The sequence below is a fragment of the Pelophylax lessonae genome (assembly GCF_965119305.1).
Source record: "Pelophylax lessonae genome assembly, chromosome: 2".
NCBI classification, from domain to species: Eukaryota; Metazoa; Chordata; class Amphibia; order Anura; family Ranidae; genus Pelophylax; species Pelophylax lessonae.
In genome coordinates this window covers 174029774-174052379 of record NC_138769.1, presented here as the reverse complement: position 1 = coordinate 174052379, position 22606 = coordinate 174029774, and positions in this window count along the sequence as shown.

Genomic DNA, 22606 nt, shown 5'->3' with positions numbered 1-22606 from the left:
AAACACAGATAAGAGAACTGCTGCGAGCCCAGCCCTGACAGTAAAGGCCCGTACACATGTACCGATCGTCGGCCGAAAAGCTTCGGCCGACGACCGATCTGCCGATTGTAGGCTTGTTAGTATGATGCTTCTGACACCAGAGCGGCCGATTGTTCGCCAGTCAGTACAGAATTCGGCCGACACACAGCTACAAATCTCAACACGCATGATCAGAACCAAATAAGGTCCCGGAAGAATTTTCTCAAGTAAACTCAACATTTTATCCAGAAAGAACTTTTGGCTTGCGGCAGGCCAAAAAATATGTAAAATGCGGAGCACATGCTCATCTTGATAAATGTGAGAAGAAGGAAGATGCTGCTCATAATGCCATACTTTTCAAATAAAAAGGCATGTGTTCTGTTATGATGAAGATAATGTTTGTCTATTCTATCTGTTCTATCAAAATTTAGAATTAAATAATTTTAACTCTTCACCATTATCTTTGTATTTTGACAGCAAAGATCTAACTATTGATATGACCTTTTTTTATTTTATGAATTAATGTATCAAACATATTTTGCTGGTTATGTACAATATAAACATGTTAACAAATTAAGATAGGCCATTTTTTATTTCCAATTTTCTTTATTTTTGGAACAAAAATAAAATATTAATACTCTCCGTATTTAAAACCTAAACATAAAAAAGGTCCATTTGGACTAAATTAAATTAGAAAATGACAAACAGGGGTAAACTAAATAATAGGGGGTTACAAAAATCATAATTGATGATAACTATAATCCGGCTGCCATGAGGGCAGGTTTGGATCATGCTGGCCATATTGCCACTGGCTGCCATGTGGCATTTGGCGAGGTGGTGGTTGTTGTGGAGGTGGAGGGCATGGGTGCTCCTCGCATGCGTGGCTGTGCTCTGTAAGGAAGCCCCTTTCCGCCTTTTGCAGCACATCTAAAATAATTTTTCGGGCATAGTGCCGCTGCATGAGGTCCACCTGCCCTAAAATGTGGCCCGTCATGTTCCCGAAGGCCTCATTTGCCTCCGGTTTGCGACGTAGGGCTATGGTGGCCTCATGTATAAATTGGTCTGTTATTTCCTCGGTATGTTTTCTTTTTTGCCTCCGTTTGGCAGGAGGTGGTGCTGGAAAGAGTTCCAAGGGCTCCCCAGGCTCCTGGCTGCAACCTGGCTCCTCCTCAGTGATACTTCCCTGTTGATAAAATGAACAATTGATTAGAATGTTATAGTGTATATAAAAATGCATGTATGTTATATTATTGTGAACAAATAGCAGACTTTACATACAGTGGCATATCTAGGGTCTCCAGTGCCCTTGTTGAGGAGCTGTATTTGGCAACCATCCCCCCCCCCCCCCAAGATAAATGTAAAAATGTAACCCCCCCCCCCCCAAATCTAAAAGGGCATTAAATGTTTCTCATTTGTCCCTTGTTTGCCCAGTGTAGAGCTCTCTAGTGGGCAATCATTGTCTCAGGTGTGAAAAACAAGAAAGAGAGGGGTGAGAGATAGAGAGAGGGAGAGAAAGAGGGGGTGTGAGAGAGAGAGGAGGGGGTTGCAGAGAGAGAGGGGCCTGAACTTGCAGAGGGCTTGATGTAGGGCATTGAGGGTGAAGCGGTGCAGGTAAACAGGAATAAGGAAGCCACCTGCCTTGCTGACCCAGAGTGAGAGACTAGAGACATGGAAGCAAGGATGGATGTATCATTTGCAGGAGCTGTTAGTTTGTTAGTTTGGTTTAAAAAAGGTTGAGCCTGAGGAATGCTGAGGCTACAGCAGTGTTTGTTAGGACCAGAGGTGTGCTGGGGATGCTGCAGTGTTTGTAAGATCGGAGGTGTGCTGGGGATGCATTGAGAGGCAGTCTCAGTCTCCTGGTCTGTTGGCTCAGCTGCTCTCAATGTTTTACACCTGCATGAAGCAGCTCTCAATGTTTTACACCTGCATGAAGCAGCTCTCAATGTTTTACACCTGCATGAAGCAGCTCTCAATGTTTTACACCTGCATGAAGCAGCTCTCAATGTTTTACACCTGCATGAATCCGCCTGCAAAATGGGGGTTCTGGAGTGTGCAGGCTGAGTGGATTTTTTACTTTCAATAGATTTTTATTGAAATTTTACAAAATACAAGAAATCAAACCATAATCGTCTTCAACATGGATTAACCGTAACAAGATCACAATTAAGAGAGTGCATATGAACAGGAACGTGAAACTTGCATATATGCAGACAATATAAGTACACAAGGTATTGCATATGAATCAATATCAGAAGTCACATGAAAAAAACCCGTGAAGATCCAATAAAAGTGCATCGTACAGAACGAAAACCAAAACTGTAGTTAAAGACAGGGAGGGGAGGAGGGAAGGTTGCCTGCAACGCAGACCTCAACTAGGTGTAGGGGAGAAATATGGGCTTTGCAACCATGCCTGCCACTCCTTGTAGAATTTTGGACCCTGGAACTTGGAGTAGGCATATGCCTTTTCCATAGAACATTATAAGTTGACTAGCCGGATTGCTTCCATATGGGAGGGTGCAATGGGTTGTTTCCAGTGGCGTGCTATGACCTTTCAGCCGCCACTAGTATATGTACGGAGACTGTTCTTAGGGAGGGTGGGAAAGTGTCCAGACCCAACGAGAGTAGGGCCAGGGCGGGATCCGGGGGTCTTAGGATTCCAGTAGTGGTGGACAGAACTTCAAACATCTTTCTCCAGAAACTGGACAAGCCTTTGCAAGACCAGAAGATATGCAACAACGACCCTACTTGATCGCAATTGCGCCAGCACAATGGGCTCTGGGTATCAAAGATTTTTGAAAGTCGATACGGTGTCAAATACCATCGGGTAAGAATTTTCTGATATTGTTCCCAATGATTCACACATTGGGTGGATTTGTAAGAACAGCGTATGGCAATTTTCCATTGTGCCTCTGAGAAAGATGCCTGAAGTTCTCTTTCCCATGCTAACATATGTGGAGATTTCAAGAAGGTCAGGTTATGGCCTATGAGGTTATAAAACAAAGATATACCTTTCGTTGGGGGCGAGGGGGATGTAAGGAATTGCCAAACTTGTATGGGGATAGCAAGGTTGGGAGGGGGGTGTTTGCGCACGAAGCTTGCCAGGCTATTATATGTGAAGCGTGCTTGTGGGGGCAAGTTGAACTCTACCTGTAGGGTCTCGAAGGGTTTGAGGGAGTTAGATTGAAGGAGCTGGTCAATCGTGTTAATGCCTGCCGCCTGGAATGCGGAAATATTGGTGTATGGAAGTAGTATTTCTAGTGTAGTAATTGGGTGCGGGACCCGTTTGCATACAGCGGTGGTAGGCAGTCGTGCGAGGAGGGAGCGCCAGGATTCCAATGTGGCTTGTGTGGGTAAAGGCAGGGACTTGGCATCCAATGGTTTCCACTTGTCCGCTAATAGTAGAGCAGAGAGGGTGGTTACCTTGGATACGGTCGATTCGACAGAAACCCATGGAGTAGTGGGACTGTCTGTGAACCAGTGTCGCAATGCCGCCAGGCGGGATGCGTCGCAATAGTTAAATATGTCCGGGAGCCCCAAGCCACCTGTCGATTTATGTTTGATCATATGAGAGTGCGCGCATCTAGCCCTTTTCTTTTGTCATATGAATGTATGCAGTATTTTTGTCAAGGGACGTATGGTTTTCTTAGGGAAGGGGATGGGCAAGGTGCGAAAAATGTACAGGATTTTGGGTAGACATACCATCTTAAACGCTGCTATGCGACCCATCCACGATAGTTCTACCTTCTTGAGTTTGGCTACATCCGAGGCGATTGATTTAAGGAGAGGAGACAGGTTGGCGGAGACCATGTTAGAAGTAGGGAATGTTAAGTCTATACCCAAGTAATGTATGGGTTGGTTGGACCATGTGTATGGCAGGACAGTTTGCAGGTGAGAGCTGGCAGTCGGATGGACTCCCATATTCAGTATCACCGACTTACTAAAATTGACCTTATAATAAGAGATCTTACTAAAAGATTGCAGGATGTCATGAGTGGCAGGTAAGGAAACTGTAGGGTTTGTGAGGCTCAGAATGACGTCATCTGCAAAGAGTGTGATGACATGGTGGGATCTGGGGAATTTAAATTCTGACACGAGTGGGCTCTGCCATATTTGTGCTGCTAATGGTTCAATTAGGAGGTTGAATATCAGGGGGGAAAGTGGACATCCCTGTCGTGTCCCATTTGAAATATAGAACGGTTTAGAGAGTGTGCCAGCCGACATCACTCTAGCGGAGGGGTTCGAATATAACGTAAGGATAGCAGACACGATGGGACCAGAGAAACCGAATTTTTGTAAAACTGCTCGCATGTATCCCCAGTGGACGCGGTCGAACGCCTTCTCTGCATCAATAGATAAGAGCAGAGAAGGCGTCCGAGTGCGCTCCGCATAGTGCATCAGGTTCACTACCCGCCTGGTGGCGTCTGGAGCCTGGCGACCCAGGACAAATCCCATCTGGTCGTCCCCTACCAGGGATGGTAGGATTTTGGCTAGGCGATTCGCTATGATCTTCGCGTAAATTTTTACGTCTGAGTTTAATAGAGAGACAGAATTCCCTAAGTTTATCTACCGGAAGGCCCCTTCACTGGGAGATAAAATCGCGCCTGGGGTTGTTGACCCACCTCGTATCAGGGAGAATCATATTTTTTCTTTTCTTTCTGGCACCTATACATGTGGGAAATGTGCTACCTGTAAGAGCTGCAAGAAGAACCTAAAGAAACGAAAAGAATTTGTAGCTACTGCTACTAATAAATCATATAACATCAAAAATCTGATCACCTGTAAAACGCAAGGGGTGGTGTACATGTTACAGTGTGAATGCCGCCTTCAGTACATAGGACGTACCTCTCGTGCTTTACACGTCAGAGTGGGCGAGCATATCACTAATATCCGTAAAGGTTTAGAAACGCATAGTGTCTCAAGACATTTTAAAAAATTCCATCAAAAAAATCCCAGTGGGTTGCAATTCTGGGGAATAGAGAGAGTCCACCCACACTGGAGAGGTGGGAATTTTATTAGACAGTTGAGTCAACGGGAGTCTTATTGGATTTTTGAATGTAAAGTTTTAACGCCATTAGGACTCAATGTTGAGTTTGATCTCAACTGTTTTATTTCTGACCGATGAGATAATTTTTTTTTTTTTTTGCCTTTTTAATGTTCCCATATTCTATAGGGAATGTATTTATTGCTTTGTTCTTTGTCCTTTATAGTATTCACATTGCGGTTTATATTTAGTAATTTTAATAATTTTATGTGCATTATTGTGTATATGTCACTTATTGTTCACATTTATGATTAGGCAATGCTCAGATACGCCATCTAGTGGAGAGTTGAGATTTAGCCGGAGTCACAATGACGATTACCACCCATTGAATCCTTTGGATTATGGGAAGATGTATTATTTTAAATTTGGGCATAGTATATTTATTAAATTGTATTTAATGTATTTCCCCAAGCTGGTTCTTGTGGAAAGTTTTTAAATTGCCCGTACACACTGCATATAAGAATACAGGCTGGTCCTGGCTTAAGGGTCATGCAGTGTTTACTTCCTGCCCTTAGTTTACATCACTTCCTGTGTACATCACTTCCTGTGTACATCACTTCCTGTGTACATCACTTCCTGTGTACATCACTTCCTGTTTCCTGTTTCCACTTGGAATCATACTGATTAGTTAATTGAAGACAGGAGGTGGGCAGATCATATTGTCATAAAAGACGGGTCCGCAGTATGGTACGTGACCCTTGCTGAAGAAGTCCCGCTTATTTTCACGGACGTAACGCGTACGAGGGATGTCACGTGACCCGCGGCCGCCTCTCACTCTTCCGGGTTGGTGGACCTGATGCACGCCTGCTTGCAAACTCTGCAGATATGCGCTGTTATTTTCTTCAAAAATGTGAGTTGTTTTCTTATATGGATTAAAGAGTGCTTGATTGCATACAGAGAGCATTAGATCGTTTTTTCTTGTCTCCTACACATATTGGTAACATTGTTTGAGGAGCTGACAGTGCATCGGAGGTGTAATCATTTACTACGCTTAAGGAAGAAAGTGTGAGGATGCTTTGATTTTGAGATGAAATGCTGGTTGACCCTGTAGGGTCTCTTTGTTAAGGTGAGCGGCAGTGTGAACAGGTGGTGGGATTGCATGAGCACTCGTGGAGACAAGCACCTTATGGAATTGCCCTAGGACCACTTTACACTGGAGACTTTTATCTGTTTATATGGACACCTATTAACACTGGGACTCTGCATGATTTTATAATTTTACCACTAGGATTGCGCTGCACTATTTTTCTATTATGCTCGCATGTATCCCCAGTGGACGCGGTCGAACGCCTTCTCTGCATCAATAGATAAGAGCAGAGAAGGCGTCCGAGTGCGCTCCGCATAGTGCATCAGGTTCACTACCCGCCTGGTGGCGTCTGGAGCCTGGCGACCCAGGACAAATCCCATCTGGTCGTCCCCTACCAGGGATGGTAGGATTTTGGCTAGGCGATTCGCTATGATCTTCGCGTAAATTTTTACGTCTGAGTTTAATAGAGAGATTGGCCTAAAGTTTGCCGGAGTGTGGGGTGGTTTCCCAGGTTTAGGCAGGGTGGTAATATGGGCTTGTAGCATTTCGTCGGGTAAGAGTCCTGTGTCTATATCTTGTGCGAAGAGTGTTAGCATATGAGGGGAGAGGATATCTCGCATGGCCGCGTAGTATTCATTGGTCAGACCGTCAGGCCCCGGGGATTTGTTGGATGGCATCGATTTAATAGTCTTGGATAATTCTGAGGGGGCAATGGGGCTATTGAGGAAGGAAAGTGTTTCCGACGAGAGCGACGGGAGATGTAAGTGTTGAAGGAAGGCTTGTATGTCAGCATCTGTGGGTTGCGGTGTGGAGTTATCGGCATTCAAATTGTACAGGGCACTATAGTAGTCCGCGAAAGCGTCGGCTATTTTTTGGGGGTGAACGTGCCTCTCGTTCGTGTGTGGGTGTTGGATACAATCTATTTTCGATTTAAGCCGTCTAGCCCTGAGGCGAGAAGCCAGAAATTTGCCGGCTTTGTTGTGGGAAGAGTAGTAATTAGCACGAATCCGCGCCAGTAGTTTATCATGCTGCTCGGTCAACATTCTGCGGAGGTCCGACCGGAGAGATGTTAGCCGGGAGGCATGCTTGGGGGATGGGGAGGTCTTGTTCAGCTCGTCAAGGGAGCGGATTTCTTCCGTTAGGCGCAAGAGGGCAGAGTTGCGCCTTCTTTTCACCCGGGAGCCTAATTGGATCAATAGCCCTCTAATGAACGCCTTGTGCGTGTTCCACAAGGTGGAGGGGGAAACCTCTGGTGCGTGGTTATGGTGGAAAAACTCTTGTAAGTTCTTCCGTAAATGCTGTAGGGTGTCCGGGTCTGAGAGTAGGGAGTTGTTGCATTTCCAAATAAAAGTGGAGGTGGCAGGGGGGCTGGTGGACAGGGTCATGTGGACAGCAGCGTGATCTGACCAGGTGATGGTAGAGATGGAAGAATCGACAAGGAGTGGTAGGGTGGCAGAGTCGACTAAAAACATGTCGATCCTGGAGTACGTGTTATGGCTTGCCGAGAAGAAAGAATAGTCTCTCTCTTCTGCATGCTGGTACCTCCAAACATCGTGGAGCCCTTCTGAATGTAACAGAGCAGCTAGAGAGGGAAGTTTAGAGTGTGGTCTAGCCGAGGAGTCTAAGGCATGGTTGGCTACAAGATTGAAATCTCCACAAAATACCAATTTACCTAACGTCAGTTTCGAAACTTTAGAACACAATTTGCGCAGAAAAGATAGTTGACGTACATTGGGGGCATATACGTTAACTATGGTATACACACATTTATCAATAATACAGTTAACAATCAGATAACGGCCTTCCCTGTCCTCCACCACTCTGGAGAGGGAGAAGGACAAGGAATTGCTAAAAGCCAACATTACACCTCTTTTTTTAGCAGTAAACGAAGCATGAAATACATGTGGGTAATCCGGGTGGGTACATCGGGGAGCGTTTCCCAGGAGAAAGTGGGTTTCCTGTATTGCCAAAACGTCTGCTTTAGCTGAGCTCGCCTCTTTCCACATCGAGTGGCGTTTCGCGGGGTGATTTTTAACCCCTTAACGTTCATGGATAAAAGGTTAATAGGCATAGGTAATTATAAGAGGATCCAGAATAGTTGTGGATGGACCAGTGACAAAGGGGCATGGGGAGTGTGAGTTGGAGAGGGGGGAACTGAGCCCGCCCGTGTAAGGGTCAAGGTGGATAGAAGGGAGCAACAAAAGAGTACCTGAGGCGTTCTTCCCTAGTGACGGAAGGTAGGGCCTGCTCGAGGCCATAAGATACGTAGTCCTGGATGTCCTGCACGGATAGTGCGTGGGGTGGTAGATGGAGGAAGGCCCAATATGGCTAGTTGTTCGAAAACTGCGGGAAAGGATGAAAACTGCATGCATAGAAAGATAAGGCACAGTCACTTGCACAGCATGGTTAACGATGAGGAACTCGTCAAAACAATAGAACAAAAGGGACGAACAGACAAACAAACATTGAACAGGTAAAAAAGACATGGCCCACCAGGGCCAAATGGGTAGCAGAAGCTACAAAAATTGCAGGGGGGTAAAAGAGCACGGTGTAGAGTGCTACTTCAAGGCAAGGAAGGAGGGCCGGGTATGCCCTGTAAGGGTAGACAGTGAGTGTCACTTGTGGCGGCTACGGGATCTTGAGTTTCTAGACGCCACTTGCCAGTCAGGCTGCACGCGGGGTGGTAGCAGAGGCATAGCACGGGCAGTCGAAGATTCTGGGGCATCGGGTACAATACCCCATTGGCGAAGCGCACGCAATCCTTGGTCTATGGTGGTGACCTGTGTATTCGAGCCTTGGTAGGTTATGCACAATTTTGCAGGATACTTCCATTTGTAAATTATTTTATGGTTGCGGAGTGCCTTGGTGATAGTATTGAGGTTGCGGCGCTGCTGTAATGTATACTGGGAATAGTCGGGCAACACTTGGATCGTTGCTGCTCGCTCAGGAAGATGGTCTCTACGGCGAAAAGCTTCCAATATCTTTTCCTTCACTTGGAAGAAGTGTATGCGGAGCAGGACGTCTCTAGGGACATCTTGCGGAAGGAAGGAGGGCTTCGGGATTCTGTGAATCCTGTCTATAGTCAGGTCCGCGTTTGTTAGGGCAGGGACGACCAGTTGGAAAAGGTCACGTACAAAATTCGGGAGCTGATTGGGGAGGACAGTTTCTGGAATGCCACGAAGCTTTAAATTGTTACGCCGAGACCTGTTCTCCAGGTCGGCGAGTTTGGCTTGGATGCGTTCAATGTCAGTCTGTTGGGCTGTATGAGAATCCACTAGGGCATTGTACGAGACGGCAAATTCATCCATCTTGCATTCCACATTGTTAACCCTTTCGCCCAGTCCATGCAACTCTTTTTGACAATAGGCTATGGAGGAGGACACAGTGGCTTGCATTGATTTATGCATCATGGACAGCATGTCTCTCAAAGCGGTGTCAGAAATGGGCTGTCCTGTGGTAGGGATGGAGGCAAAGGGGTCTGGTGCAGTTACATAAGTCCATGCGGAAGCTGTAGCAGGGTCTTGGTCACTCACCTCCATGGATGTAGGGCGGGATGTGTGGTGGCTGTCTTCCCACCGAGGCTTTGATTTGGCCGGGCTGTGAGTGGACGGCGTGGATGGTGAGGAGTCCGCAGAGCGCTCTGGCCTCGTTTGCTTGTTCGCATCCGCCGTGTCTGAGCGCGCCGGTGACGTCACGGCCGCGACGTGGCTAGGAGACACTAGAGGGCGGGCATCGCTAGTGTGCTACGGGGCTCCGGCGCCATTTTTCATTGGTCCTGAGGCCGCCGGGTGAAAGAATTCCGATAATTTGCGGACCGCCGGAGGGTCCGTTTTTCTCCGCGACATGACGTGTGGGTGCCGTGGGTGTTCCCCCCAGAGATCCCTGTTGTTTAGGCAGTCGGACACTCGCGTAGATGGGCCGTAGATGTGGCTCTTAGCGGGCATGCAGCGGAGCTCCCTCTTCAAGCGGCCATACTGTTCGGCGGTCGCCACACCCCCCAGGCTGAGTGGATTTTTAAAAAATCACTAAAACAATGCCAATGTTTTTGCGACTCCCCCCCCCCCCCCCCCTGGCCTGCGGCCCTGGCGGTTGCCTGTCATGCCAACCCCTTGCTATGCCCGTTTACATAAAGTGTAAATTATGGTTTAGCTTATAATTTTGTTACATGATTACATTTTTAGCAGACAATATATTGTGAAATGCCATACCTGAGTCAAATTGCCCTCTAGGATATCTTCATCCTGGCTGGGATCGACAGACACTGAGCCCTCTGCCGAAGTAGAAGGCAGCGTGGAAATTGATGGCCTGGATTTCAACGTGTCTGCCAGGAACCGCAGGTTGTCAAAATACCACAGCCGTGGTACATGTACATTCTGTGCAGCTGCTCCAGACTGGGTGGACTCTTCAATTTTTTTCACCTCTCGCCTGTATGCAGTGCGAATGCTGTTAATTTTTTTCCTAATATACTCTACATTTGCCGCTGTATAGACGGGCTTGTAGAAGGCCACTAAATGATCATAGGCCTGTTTTCGAAGATTTTTATTCTTGTACTCAGCAGATTTGACTTGCCACAAACAGGGCAGTTGCCTAAATTCATCAATGAAGCTGATGAGGAAATCATGGCTGGTGAAATTGTCCACCATTTTGCAGGACAGTATATGCCTGCAAGACACAACACAACACAAAACATATTAAAATAGCATGTATTTTGGGACATAATAAAGATATTCCTAATAAAAGCTGTATAGGGCCCAAAACACACACTTTCTAATCAAATAGTCGTACCTTTTGTTTGTGGGGAAGAGTCGTGATTCGCAGATCGATCGTGCTCCAACCAACGATATGTCCGCTAGCGAATCGTCGGCCGAAAGATCTGGCGTCCTTTAAATACAGCGCATGCGTCAACTCCTCCTCCAGTGGCGGGCTTGTGCAGGGGTGTGTACGTGCCGAAGATCAGGCCTACATGCGACACTCACACACCTGAGGCAGTGGAATAATCATTATAAAGAAAAATGTCTGAAAGATCTCAGAGTTCATCAAGTGTGGGCCGAAGTGATTGGGCCACCAGAAAAACAAGGGCTACACCCATGAGCAAGGGGGAAATGGTGGAGATGGTCTCCATTTTAGAAAGAATGGATTATGATGGGAAGTTGGCAAATTACGATCGGCCCAATGCCAGGAAAGATCGCATCATGGATAAGGTGGTGGCCTGTTTGACGAAAAAATATGGTGTGGAGCGATCGAAAGATCAGATTCGAAAACGATGGTCCGACCTCAAACACCGTGAGCAGGATCAGCTTTCCCAAATCCATCGCATTCTGAAAAAAAGTAAGTTTTTAAGATAACCTGGACACCAAATGTTTCTCTATTATGACCTCATGTAGGTGATTCACATTGACTCAGTTGTATTTTTTTTTACAGATCATGAGTTACATAGTTGCACTTTGGCCAAATTAACCCGTGAGGCTCTACAATGCTGCTCAGACCTAGAGCAAATAAAGGAAACAGCAACGGCATTGCAATCCAAAATGCGTGATTTTGTGGACATGCTTTCCAAATTTTAAAAAATATTTTATCAACGTTTTTAATGTTTGTATTGGTTCCTGATATTACACATGTTTTGTAATCTTTTATGATATTTTGATGACACTCAGATGTTAAGAGTGTACCCACGTTTGGGAAAAACAATTTAGGCTGCATTCACATGTCAGCGTTTGGATCGCGGGCAGAACCGCCTAGCGTTGCCCGTTGATTTGCAATAGCCCCCCAAACGCCGAGCGATGTTGCCGCGATTTCCGCCTGCCGAATCGCGGCAACATCGCGCAAACAAAATCGCGGGACGCAATACGCTCCAAAGAAGTACAGGATGGCAGGTTCAGAGTGCCGTTATGAAGACGACGAGTGAACTCCGTCTGCTCAATAACTCCCCCATCCGAATTGCGGCCATTTTTGCCAATATCCAAATAAACTCATAGTTTGCATTAACTATGGCTAGCATGACTATACTAAAAAATCCTTTATAATTATAATAAAATGTGCCGGAATTCGGAGGGGGGACAATGCGGACGTGCTTCCCATCAATAGCACCCCCACAATTGGGAAAATTCCACTTCTCCAGAAATTGAGCAGCAATCTCCAGCCATTGCTCTGCGTTTGAAGCAAACTGTGGGGCAAAAAAACAAAAAAAAAATTTAGTGCTTGAGCACATCACATTATTAATTACACACACAGTTGTCTGTTAAATGCTTATGCAACTTTTTCAATATATAAACAACAGGAAGGCAATCGTTTGGATTTGGGGATGTAACATCTACATACATTTATTTTACACCTCCTATTGTTCTTATATTGTAAAGGGCCATACACACTATAAGATTCTCTGAAGACTTTTTCCTGCAGATTTACCTTTTCTATGTAGTGCAAGGGCCTGCCAGATTGCATAGGATTTGAAAGTGTTTGTTTGACCTCATATTATCTGGTTTTGGTAAATCGTAAGGAAAAATTGTTCTGACAATCTTATAGTGTGTATGGCCCATTATACTCACCAGCTAGAGCTGAAATTTACAAACTACGGCCCTCCAGCTGTTGTAGAACTACACATCCCATGAGGCCTTGTAAATCTCTGACATTCACAGACATGACTAGGCATGATGGAAATTGTAGTTCCTGAACAAATGGAGGGCCATAGTTTGAAGACCTCTGAGCTAGAGCTTTGGTATATGCTGACTTTTAGATTTAGCATGTGGGTGGGGGGATGGGTAAGTAAAACTATGCATTTATACATCAATAAGGGCTTGTGGTCAGTGAAGGTTTTAACATCATTACATAAATATACACAATCATAGGTGGGAATGGATGGACTGATGTATTTAAGATAAATCATAAACTAGGTACTAAAACATTGGCCAAGGAATAATTGTTTGAGGGAAAGTAATAAAATGACACAGATTGAAAATACTGTTAACACGCAATGCGTTTAGGGACACATAGGAGAGAATGGTGGGGTGGTTAGTGGGTAATTTTACAAATGGGTAAGATAATCTACATCTTTACTACTATGTGCATGCGGACAGAGGGTAGTTCAAAAATAATGGCCTGTGTCAATTGCTGTACATCCAAAAACATCATAATTCGGGTGAAACGACTAATACATGTAATGTAATGTAAAAAATCAAACATACCTTGATATAGTCCTTCTGCAAGACCTTGATGATGGCAGAGCAGGTCTCAGGGATGATGACTCCAAGTGCTTGGGGGGAGATGCCTGTGGTGAACTTCAGATCCTGCAGGCTTCTCCCTGTTGCAAGATACCTCAAAGTCGCAATTAACCTTTGCTCAGGAGTAATTGCAACCCGCATACAAGTATCCTGCTTCAGAATACAGGGGGACACCAGGGCAAGAAGACGGTAAAAGATGGGATCCGTCATCCTCAAATAATTCCTGAAGTCATCAGGATTATTTTCCTGGAGCTCCCTCAGCAAGGACATATGAGAAAATTGATCACGGTTAAGCAACCAATTTTTCGTCCAGGAGGTCCGCTTCTTCTTCCTATTGCTCGTACGTCGTCTCAGAGCCAAAACTCCAACACTAACGACAGCAACGGTCGAATAAACGGTCGCCATAATGAATTCTCGAACGATGTCTCGGAAAATAGCGAAATGTCGTCAACCAAACAAATGCTACCGAAATCAGCGCGAGATGCCCAGAAGGGTCACGGCCAAACACTCACTTCCTCTTTTGTAGCGGCGGACGTGCGTCGAACGTTCTGACGTCATTTTCTGTCGGCAGACAAAAGTCCTGGCCAAGTTTGGAGCACTTTTCAGCAGACAAACAACAAACACGACAGCCGTGGACATTTGACGGCCGATCGATCGGCCGACGATCGGTACGTGTGTACGGGCCTTAAGATCTTGAAAGGTTACTCTAAACTGATGAGCTGTAAAGGTTTTTTAAGCATCACCTATTGAAAACCATTTGCATATTAGGTATCTATCTGTTTTATATTTTACAGAAAATGTGAACATTTTATTGTGTTTGTGTATGCATTTTGAATCAGTTATCATGCAACATAAAAAAAATGTATTTAACCTGCAAACTGCAGCAGTGCAGAGGACTTGTGTAATAATTTTGCCTGCCTGACTTTTTTTTTTTTTATTATTATTACTTATTATTTTATAAAATGCACATTTTGTATGTAACAGTGCACTTAAAACCCCCCAGAATAATATAAAGTTTCTAAAAATAAAGGGCTTATAGCGGAAAAATATGGCAGATGCATTTTTAAAATTGTACCCTTTATTTTATGTAACAAAATACAATTTATTCTTCCCATCTGATATGTTTCAGTATAGAGCAATTTTTTCAAAAAGGAAAAAAAAAAGGTAGACGTGGCAATTTCTGAAGACAAATTTGTGTGATATGAAAGAAAAGAGAAGACGCAGGTTACTGAAGTTACTAAATTATACATTGTCGTGCACCAAGAGGAACCCAGGACCCACTGCACCAGCGTAGGATCTGACAATGTGTTCAAGGATTTCATCCAGATACCTAATGGCAGTTAAGGTGCTATTGGCTATCCTGTAGAGGTCTGTGCTTCCCTCCATGGATATGCCTCCCCAGACCATCACTGACCCCTCACCAAACCAGTCATGCTGTAACAATGTTACAGGCAGCATAACGTTCTCCAAGGCTTCTCAAGACCCTTTCATGTCTGTCACATGCTCAAGGTAAACCTGCTCTCATCTGTGAAAAGCACGGGGTGCCAATGGTGAACCTGCCAATTCTGGTGTTCCATGGGAAATGCCAATCGAGCTCCAAGGTGCTGGGCAGTGAGCACAAGGCCCACTAGAGGATGTCGGGCCCTCAGGCCACCCTCATGAAGTCGGTTTCTGATTTCTTGGTCAGAGACATTCATACCATTGGCCGGCTGGAGGAGATTCTGTTAGGCATTGTTGCCCATCTTGTGCACCTGTGGTTAATTTCATTAACAACAAAGCAACTGAAACTGATTAACAAACCCCTCTGCTACTTAACTGACCAGATCAATATCCCAGGTATTTAACTGACTTGATGCTATACTCTGAGTTAAAAGTGTTCCTTTAATTTTTTTGAGCAGTGTATTATAGACTGTGCTTTAAAATATACCATAGCCGTATATATTTAGTGTATCTTAAACACTTGAAGGCAAAGCTTATAACAAAAAAATACATTTGTGACCCCCCTAGAATGGGTTTAAGGACTGTTGCAATGCTCCACAAAGAAGGGAACAATAAAATAACATGTGAACCACTCTATTCCAAGCAGGACTGGAAAGCAGCCATGTAAAGGTATTGGTCTAATAAATCTTTAAGGAGCTAAAAGCAATAACAGAAGACTTTTTTGTACATTTTACCTGCCAGGATGCAAGATATATGAAACAAGAAGGCTATTATAAAATAGGATTATGTTAATACGAAAATCTGAATCAAATTCCACACAAAGATTTGGTCTATTAAAAATAGTAACAAATTCTTGGCAGACATCTAGTGGTGGGGGATCGTCCCCCAATTAGTACTTTAATGCACGGACAATGCAAGTTATACTGCCCCCAATGCAACCAACAGCCAGTATACCTGTGCCATTTAATGGACTATTTGAAATGTGTTTTAGGATTATGTTTTAGTAAAAATTATTTTAAATTAACCTATAATATTAGTGTCTAACGTTTTGCACTTCTTTCACCATTTTACAAAGATACACAACATAGCTATGCTATGATGTGGTCATTTGGGTGGTAGACAGGTGTTGACTTGACCACAATGGACCACAACCTCTATTTCAGTACTCGCTATGATTGTTCTCACTGTATAATGGATGGTAGTAAGGAAATTACTGGCTTATGAATCTTAACTACCTCCCATCCGCGCTATAGCCGAAGTACGGCTGCAGCGCGGACTCACATTTTCGGGAGGCCGTCTTTAAACCGCCTCCCAGACACAGGCTCCCCGCGCGCTCCCGCGGGACACAGCCGATCACAGATCATGGTGAATGGCTAATCACAGCGGCCATTCACCACGTGATCGGACCGTCCAATGAGAGATGATATCATATGTAAACATATGAGATCATCTCTCATCGCCAGTGCTCCTTCCTCACACAGAGACTGCAGTGTGAGGAAGGAGGAGAGCCGATCAGCCGTCAGGGACAAAGAAAAATGTAATCGGGGCACTGATCACCAGTGCCCTGATTACACAAGGTACACTAAACACACTAACTGCCCACCATCAATGCCCACAGTGCCCGCCATCAGTGCCCCCCATCAGTGCCCATAGTGCTGCCAGTCAATGCCCATCAGTGCCTGCTCATCTAGGCACTGATGAGCACTGACTGGCAGCACTATGGGCACTGAGTGTGGGCACTGACGGTGCTGCCCATCAGTGCTCATCAGTGCCGCCCATCACTGCTCCAGTGCCCCCCGTCAGTGTTAATCAGTGCCACCCACCAGTGCCGCCCATCAGTGCCGCCTCTCAGTGCCCAGCAGTGCCACCTCTCAGTGCCCAGCAGTGCCACCTCTCAGTGCCCAGCAGTGCCGCCTATCAGTGCTCATCAGTGCGGCATATTAGTACCTCCTCATCAGTGCCACCTCATCAGTGCCCATAAGTGCCACCTCATCAGTGCCCATAAGTGCCACCTCATCAGTGCCCATCAGTGCAGCCTATCAGTGCCCATCAGTGAAGGAGAAAAATTTATTTATTTTCAAAATTTACTCGCAGATAATAAGAAAAACTTTTTTTTTTTTCAAAATTTTCTGTCTTTTTTCTTTTTTTTTTTGTAAAAAAATAAAAAACCCAGAGATGATTAAATACCACCAAAAGAAAGCTCTATTTGTGTGAAAAAAATGATAAAAATTTCATATGGGTACAGTGTAGCATGACCGCGCAATTGTCATTCAAAGTGTGATAGCACTGAAAGCTAAAAATTGGTCTGGATGGGAAGGGGGTTTAAGTGCACAGAAGGCAAGTGGTTAAAGATGATGATGAGGGAGAGAAGAGGAGTAGGATGATAAATCAAGATACAAAGCACATAGTCTTCAACATAATTAGCACAAGTTCTAATACCAGCACTGCTGGTCTTGCCTCTCTTGCTATCACTGGGCAATCTGGCTATAAGACTTATGAGAATTTGATGGCTGCTAAAAACTTTTCACATATCAAGATGACCGAGCCATTGTTTACTCAGGAAGTGTGTGCAGGCAAAGGCTAAGCTGTACCTAGACAGCTCAGGTGCAAATTGTCCCCTTAGCAAGCTTCTGCCATAAATCTGATAAGCACAGTGGCCAACAATTCCATTATCTCATTACAGGTTATCTGGTCTCCTCTTCCTAGTAATTATCACATCATCTGGTTGCTTCCCAAACATTAATGTACTGTATATAGATGGCTGCCTGCATCTCCAAATATCACCAAATGTTTCTTGGCTGAGAGCTTATCACTATGTCATTATCACATGTTTTTGGCTCCAAGGCGACATTTCTATAGCCCTAACACTGGCATGCATGTATTACTGGACTAGCTGCTCTGCACATAGTAGTTTGCGGATACTGTATTGTCACTACTGTATGGTCAAAACCATCATCACCAGAACCATCAGTAATGACAAGCTGATCCTTGTGTCTCCTGTAGCAAATATAAGAAAAACATTTCTTCTTCATTTTTTCAGACACTTTGCTCAGCCCAAAATACTGATGGTGCTGATATTGGTATGATGCTCACCCACGTAAAAAAACAGTTTTAATGTAAATCAGATTTGTTTGCATCATCATAATCCTAATGTTAATGCTACTGTGTTGCTTCTTGATCTGACCATCCTAAATGTCTCAGCAGACTATCCAATGACCATTTGGGTTAGACCAGGCATGTCCAACCTGCGGCCCAGGGGCCTCATGCGGCCCAGAACCGCAGGCAATGCGGCCCACTGTCCCCTGACAATTTTGTTTTTGCTGGGGAAGAAGGAAGTTGAGTCCAGTGGATGCTGGTGCTAAACTTTTTTGGGGGGGCACCACACCCCCCCAAGACCGCACTCACTCCTTAACCACTTCCCTACCGCCCACCACCTTTTTACTGTGGCAGTGCGGCCCTCCTGCACAAACCCCTCGGCAGCAGGGAAGCCGATGCACGGGGCAGGCGGCTCCGATTGCCGCCTGACACCCACGATCGTTCCCCGCTGAGAGAGAACGGTCAGCTGTTGTAAAAAAACAGCTGACCGTTCTTCTCCCTGGAATGATCACAGAGCCCCTGTGATCCTTCTATATAGGATCACATATCTCTATGATCATTTCCCAAGCCACGCCCCCCACAGTTAGAATCACTCCCCTAGGCTCACATTTAACCCCTTGATCACCCACATTGTTAACCCCTTCCCTGCCAGTGTCATTATTACAGTAACAGTGCATATTTTAGCACTGATTATTGTAGTAATGTCACTGGTCCTCCCAAAAGTGTCAAAAATGTCAGTTAGGGGTCCGATCTGTCCGCTGCAATGTCACAGTCCCACTAAAAATTGCAGATCGCCGCCATTACTAGTAAAAAAAAAACAATAAAAATGACAAATCTTTCCCGTAGTTAGTAGACGCAATAACTTTTGTGCAAACCAATCAAAATACGCTTATTGCAATTTTTTTTTACCAAAAATATGTAGTAGAAAACAAATTGGCCTAAAATGTTAAAAAAAAATTATTTAATTATTTATTTTTTGAGAATGTCCTATAGCAGAAAGTGAAAAAAGTTTTTTTTTTTTTTTTTCAGAATTGTCGCGCTTTTTTTGTTTATACGCAAAAAATAAAAATCGCACAGGTGATCAAATACCACCAAAAGAAAGTCCTATTTGTAGGAAACAAAGGACATCAATTTTATTTGGGTACAGCGTTGCACGACCGCGAAATTGTCAGTTAAAGTAACGCATTGCCGAATCGCAAAATATCGCCTGGTCATTAAGGGGGGGGGGGGATCTTCTGGTCCAGAAGTGGTTAAGGGTCGCGGCTCCACAGCTTCTCCTCCCGGCCAACCCGGTCTTCCTTAGATCCACCTTCTGTCCTGATTGGCCGGGGGAGGAGAAGCCGGAAACCAAAAGCAAATATTGTTGGCTAGTGTTACAAATGGGTGGGTGCGCCCTGAGCCCAACCTTTTTCAAGCCACTTAGAGCCTCAGGCTCTAATCATGTGCTTAAAAAAAAAAACTCATAGAAACCTATGAGTCCAGCGCCCCGCATGCAAACTAGGGGGGCGATGCCCCTGCACCCCTTATTGACCAGCTACTCCTGCATTTTTTCTTCATTTTCACTTGGTTATTCAGCCAGTTAACCTGTTATTTTTCAACTTCCTTTAACAGACCAAGCTCTCCAGACAAAAGAGCAGTTTTGCTGAGGGTTTAGACCATGGGTGTCCAACCTTTTGGCTTCTCTGTGCCACATTGAGTGTAGAGAAATTTTCTCGGGCCGCATATAAAATATATACTATAGTTCAGGTATATAAGTAATAAAACGCCACCGCGCCCCCCCCCCCCCTCACACTAATTTAACACAACTATAGGATAATCAAATGAAATGGAATTAGTATACAGAGGTTTACTTCTTCTGAGAAATATTAAAGGAACACTCTAACCACCATGACCACTTCAGTGATTTGAAGTTGTGATGGTGGTAGAAGTAGGAAACACTGCACATGCTGGGATATTTACAGTTATGTGCTGGGGGATGGTTGCACCCCTAGCACATGTGACTTAGGCAACCAGAAAATGTCATGTCCTTATTCATACATGTATGAACAAGGACATGACATATTATGACAAAACACAACTAGTTATTAAAAAACACATTGCAACAATTTACACACGGTGATGCACATACCTTTTCTACTTATTTTGCAGACTGCTGGCGGGTAATGCTGGCGGTTACTGCTGGTGGGTTACTGCTGGCGGGTTACTGCTGGTGGGTAATGCTGGCACTGCTGGTGGGTAAAACTAGTCATGCGGGTACTGCTGGTCATGACGTCGGGTACTGCTGGAGGAAGCAGCGGCTGCAGTAGAGAGCCGGTGCCCATCAATGCAGCCTCACAAGTGCCCATCAATGCAGCCTCACCAGTGCCCATCAATGTAGCCTCACCAGTGCCCATCAATGCAGCCGCACCAGTGCCCATCACTGTGGGTCCTGCTGGCCGCTGGCCTGTAGGTTCTGCTGGTTGCTGGCCATTGCTTGTGGGTCCTGCTGGCCACTGGCCTGTAGGTTCTGCTGGTTGCTGGCCATGGCCTTTGGGTCCTGATGGCTGCTGGCCTGTAGGTTCTGCTGGGAGTTGGCCATAACCTGTGGGCCACAGGCCATGACCAGCTCCTAGCAGGACCCACAGGCTGTGGCCAGCAGGACCCGCAGGCCGTGGCCAGCAGGACCCCACAGGCCGTGGCCAGCAGGACCCCACAGGCCGTGGCCAGCAGGACCCCACAGGCCGTGGCCAGCAGGACCCCACAGGCCGTGGCCAGCAGAATCCACAGGCCGTGGCAGCAGGACCCACAGTGTTGAGGGCTATTTTGAGGTTGCTGGGTGGGCTGTGGGCTATTTTGAGGTTGCTGAGTGGGCACTGGGGCAGGATTAACAGGGGTTATATAGATGGGATGTGGGGGTCATATGTGGGGTGTCAGGGTCTCACCTCAGAAATGGCAGCTGCCAGCTCAGCAAGTCCCTGCATGGCCTCCTCCAGTCCTGGGAGGGGGGGGTATGCTCCTGTCCTGGGGTTAAGTAAAATTGCCAGTGCTCAGCCCCACAGCCTCAATCAAGTCACATGTGTCCTCCCTAGCGCGCCCTGTCTCTGCCTGCCTCAAAGATCTTGCAGTTGTAGTTTCCTGTCTGGCTGCGCTGCTCTCAAGTCTCCACCCACCGGGAGATTGAGCACGGCCATGGACTACAACTCCCAGAATGCATCAGCGCCGTCAGCTAGTTAGCGGCTGGCCGCCACGGCCAGCCACTGCAGAAGCCACAAGAAGAAAAAAAAATTGTGAAGGCAGGAGACTCCGGGCCGCATGCAGCCTACGGGCCGCAGGTTGGACATGCCTGGTTTAGACTAACCATTTATCACTGGTGCTTTCAATGATTGACTTTTATTCATTTATGTAAAAGTTATATCACAAAAGGAAAAATGTGTTTGCTGTAACTAAATATAAAGTTTTAGCTGGAATTCAGCTTCAATTTGTTACTTAAGTCCATCTAAATCTGCTAGTCTTAAACTACACACTTCCTAAACTGACAATGCTGCTGTACAAAGGTGTCTGCTTTACTACTTCATTCGGAATTCAGACACACTAAGACAGGAGGTGTGTTATTGGCCAAATCACCTGGTGAAATAAAGGGAAAAAATAACAAAAAAAAAAAAAAATGAAACTAAACCATGGACCTTACAATGATACGTATCAACTGCATACCTGTCCAACCACTTAGGGTTTTGCAAAAGTCATTATAAGCTGTTTTGTGTTTCTGAAAGATTGTAACATCCTGTCATTACACTGTATGTTCTTACATTGTATGGAAAATGTTGAATAAAAATATTACGAAAGTAAGAAATAAAATTATTGCAGTCACAACATCTAATGATTGTTAAGCTGCAATATATTACATTTTTGTTTTTGGGTTTATTAGCCCTTTAATATTGGCTGTCCCAAAGACCCCGGTGGTATGCATTGACTCAAAATGGTTGCATAGTTTGCCAGATAATGGCAGGATAAAATAACTCTTATCTAAAGTGTATTGGTAACGTTAACAGAGTTGAGTATCATAAAATCTGCCCTGTAAATAGCTATCAGGAATTATGGAAAAGGAAAAGCCTAACATGTTCACAGGCATATAATTGGGGTGGAATTTTTTAACTTTGGTAACAAGCAGATGAAAGGATCCCGCAATAATGCAAAACAATGCCTGGTACTATACTAACAGTGGCCGCACAAAGGGGCATTCCAAAAAATCCAACCATAAGAACTTGATCCTTCACCCCGATATACAGTACATATCTATTATTTAGAACATGGCAGGCAGTTTGGCAATGGCTTTTATGAGGCAGCAATTAAGTCAGCAGGGATAACTAGGGACTGTGTTTCAAGATCCAAAATGGCAGATTGATTGAAATGGCAGTTCATGGGCTCTGAGGTCTGACAAAACAATCTTTATTTTAATTTTATACAATAGGATTGTCGCACAGTTGATGGATAAAAGGTTGAGTCCAATAAACACAACATGAAAATATGTGTGCCATGGTAACATGCATAGCTTTGGAACACCTTTTTGTGCCTTTTTTTTCTCAGTTGAGAAAAGTTAATCTAGTTTTCTAGCCCTTTTCTCCTTTTTTATATTGTTTTTTTCCTTCAATCAAGACTAAATCTAGATGCAGCTGAGCTTGCCTCTATATGTAGGCTGTGGCGGTGCTTATGTATACATGCCATTTATTCTTATACTTATGCACTTATAAAGATGCACAATATTGTATATAAAAAGTCAATGGGTTGCAC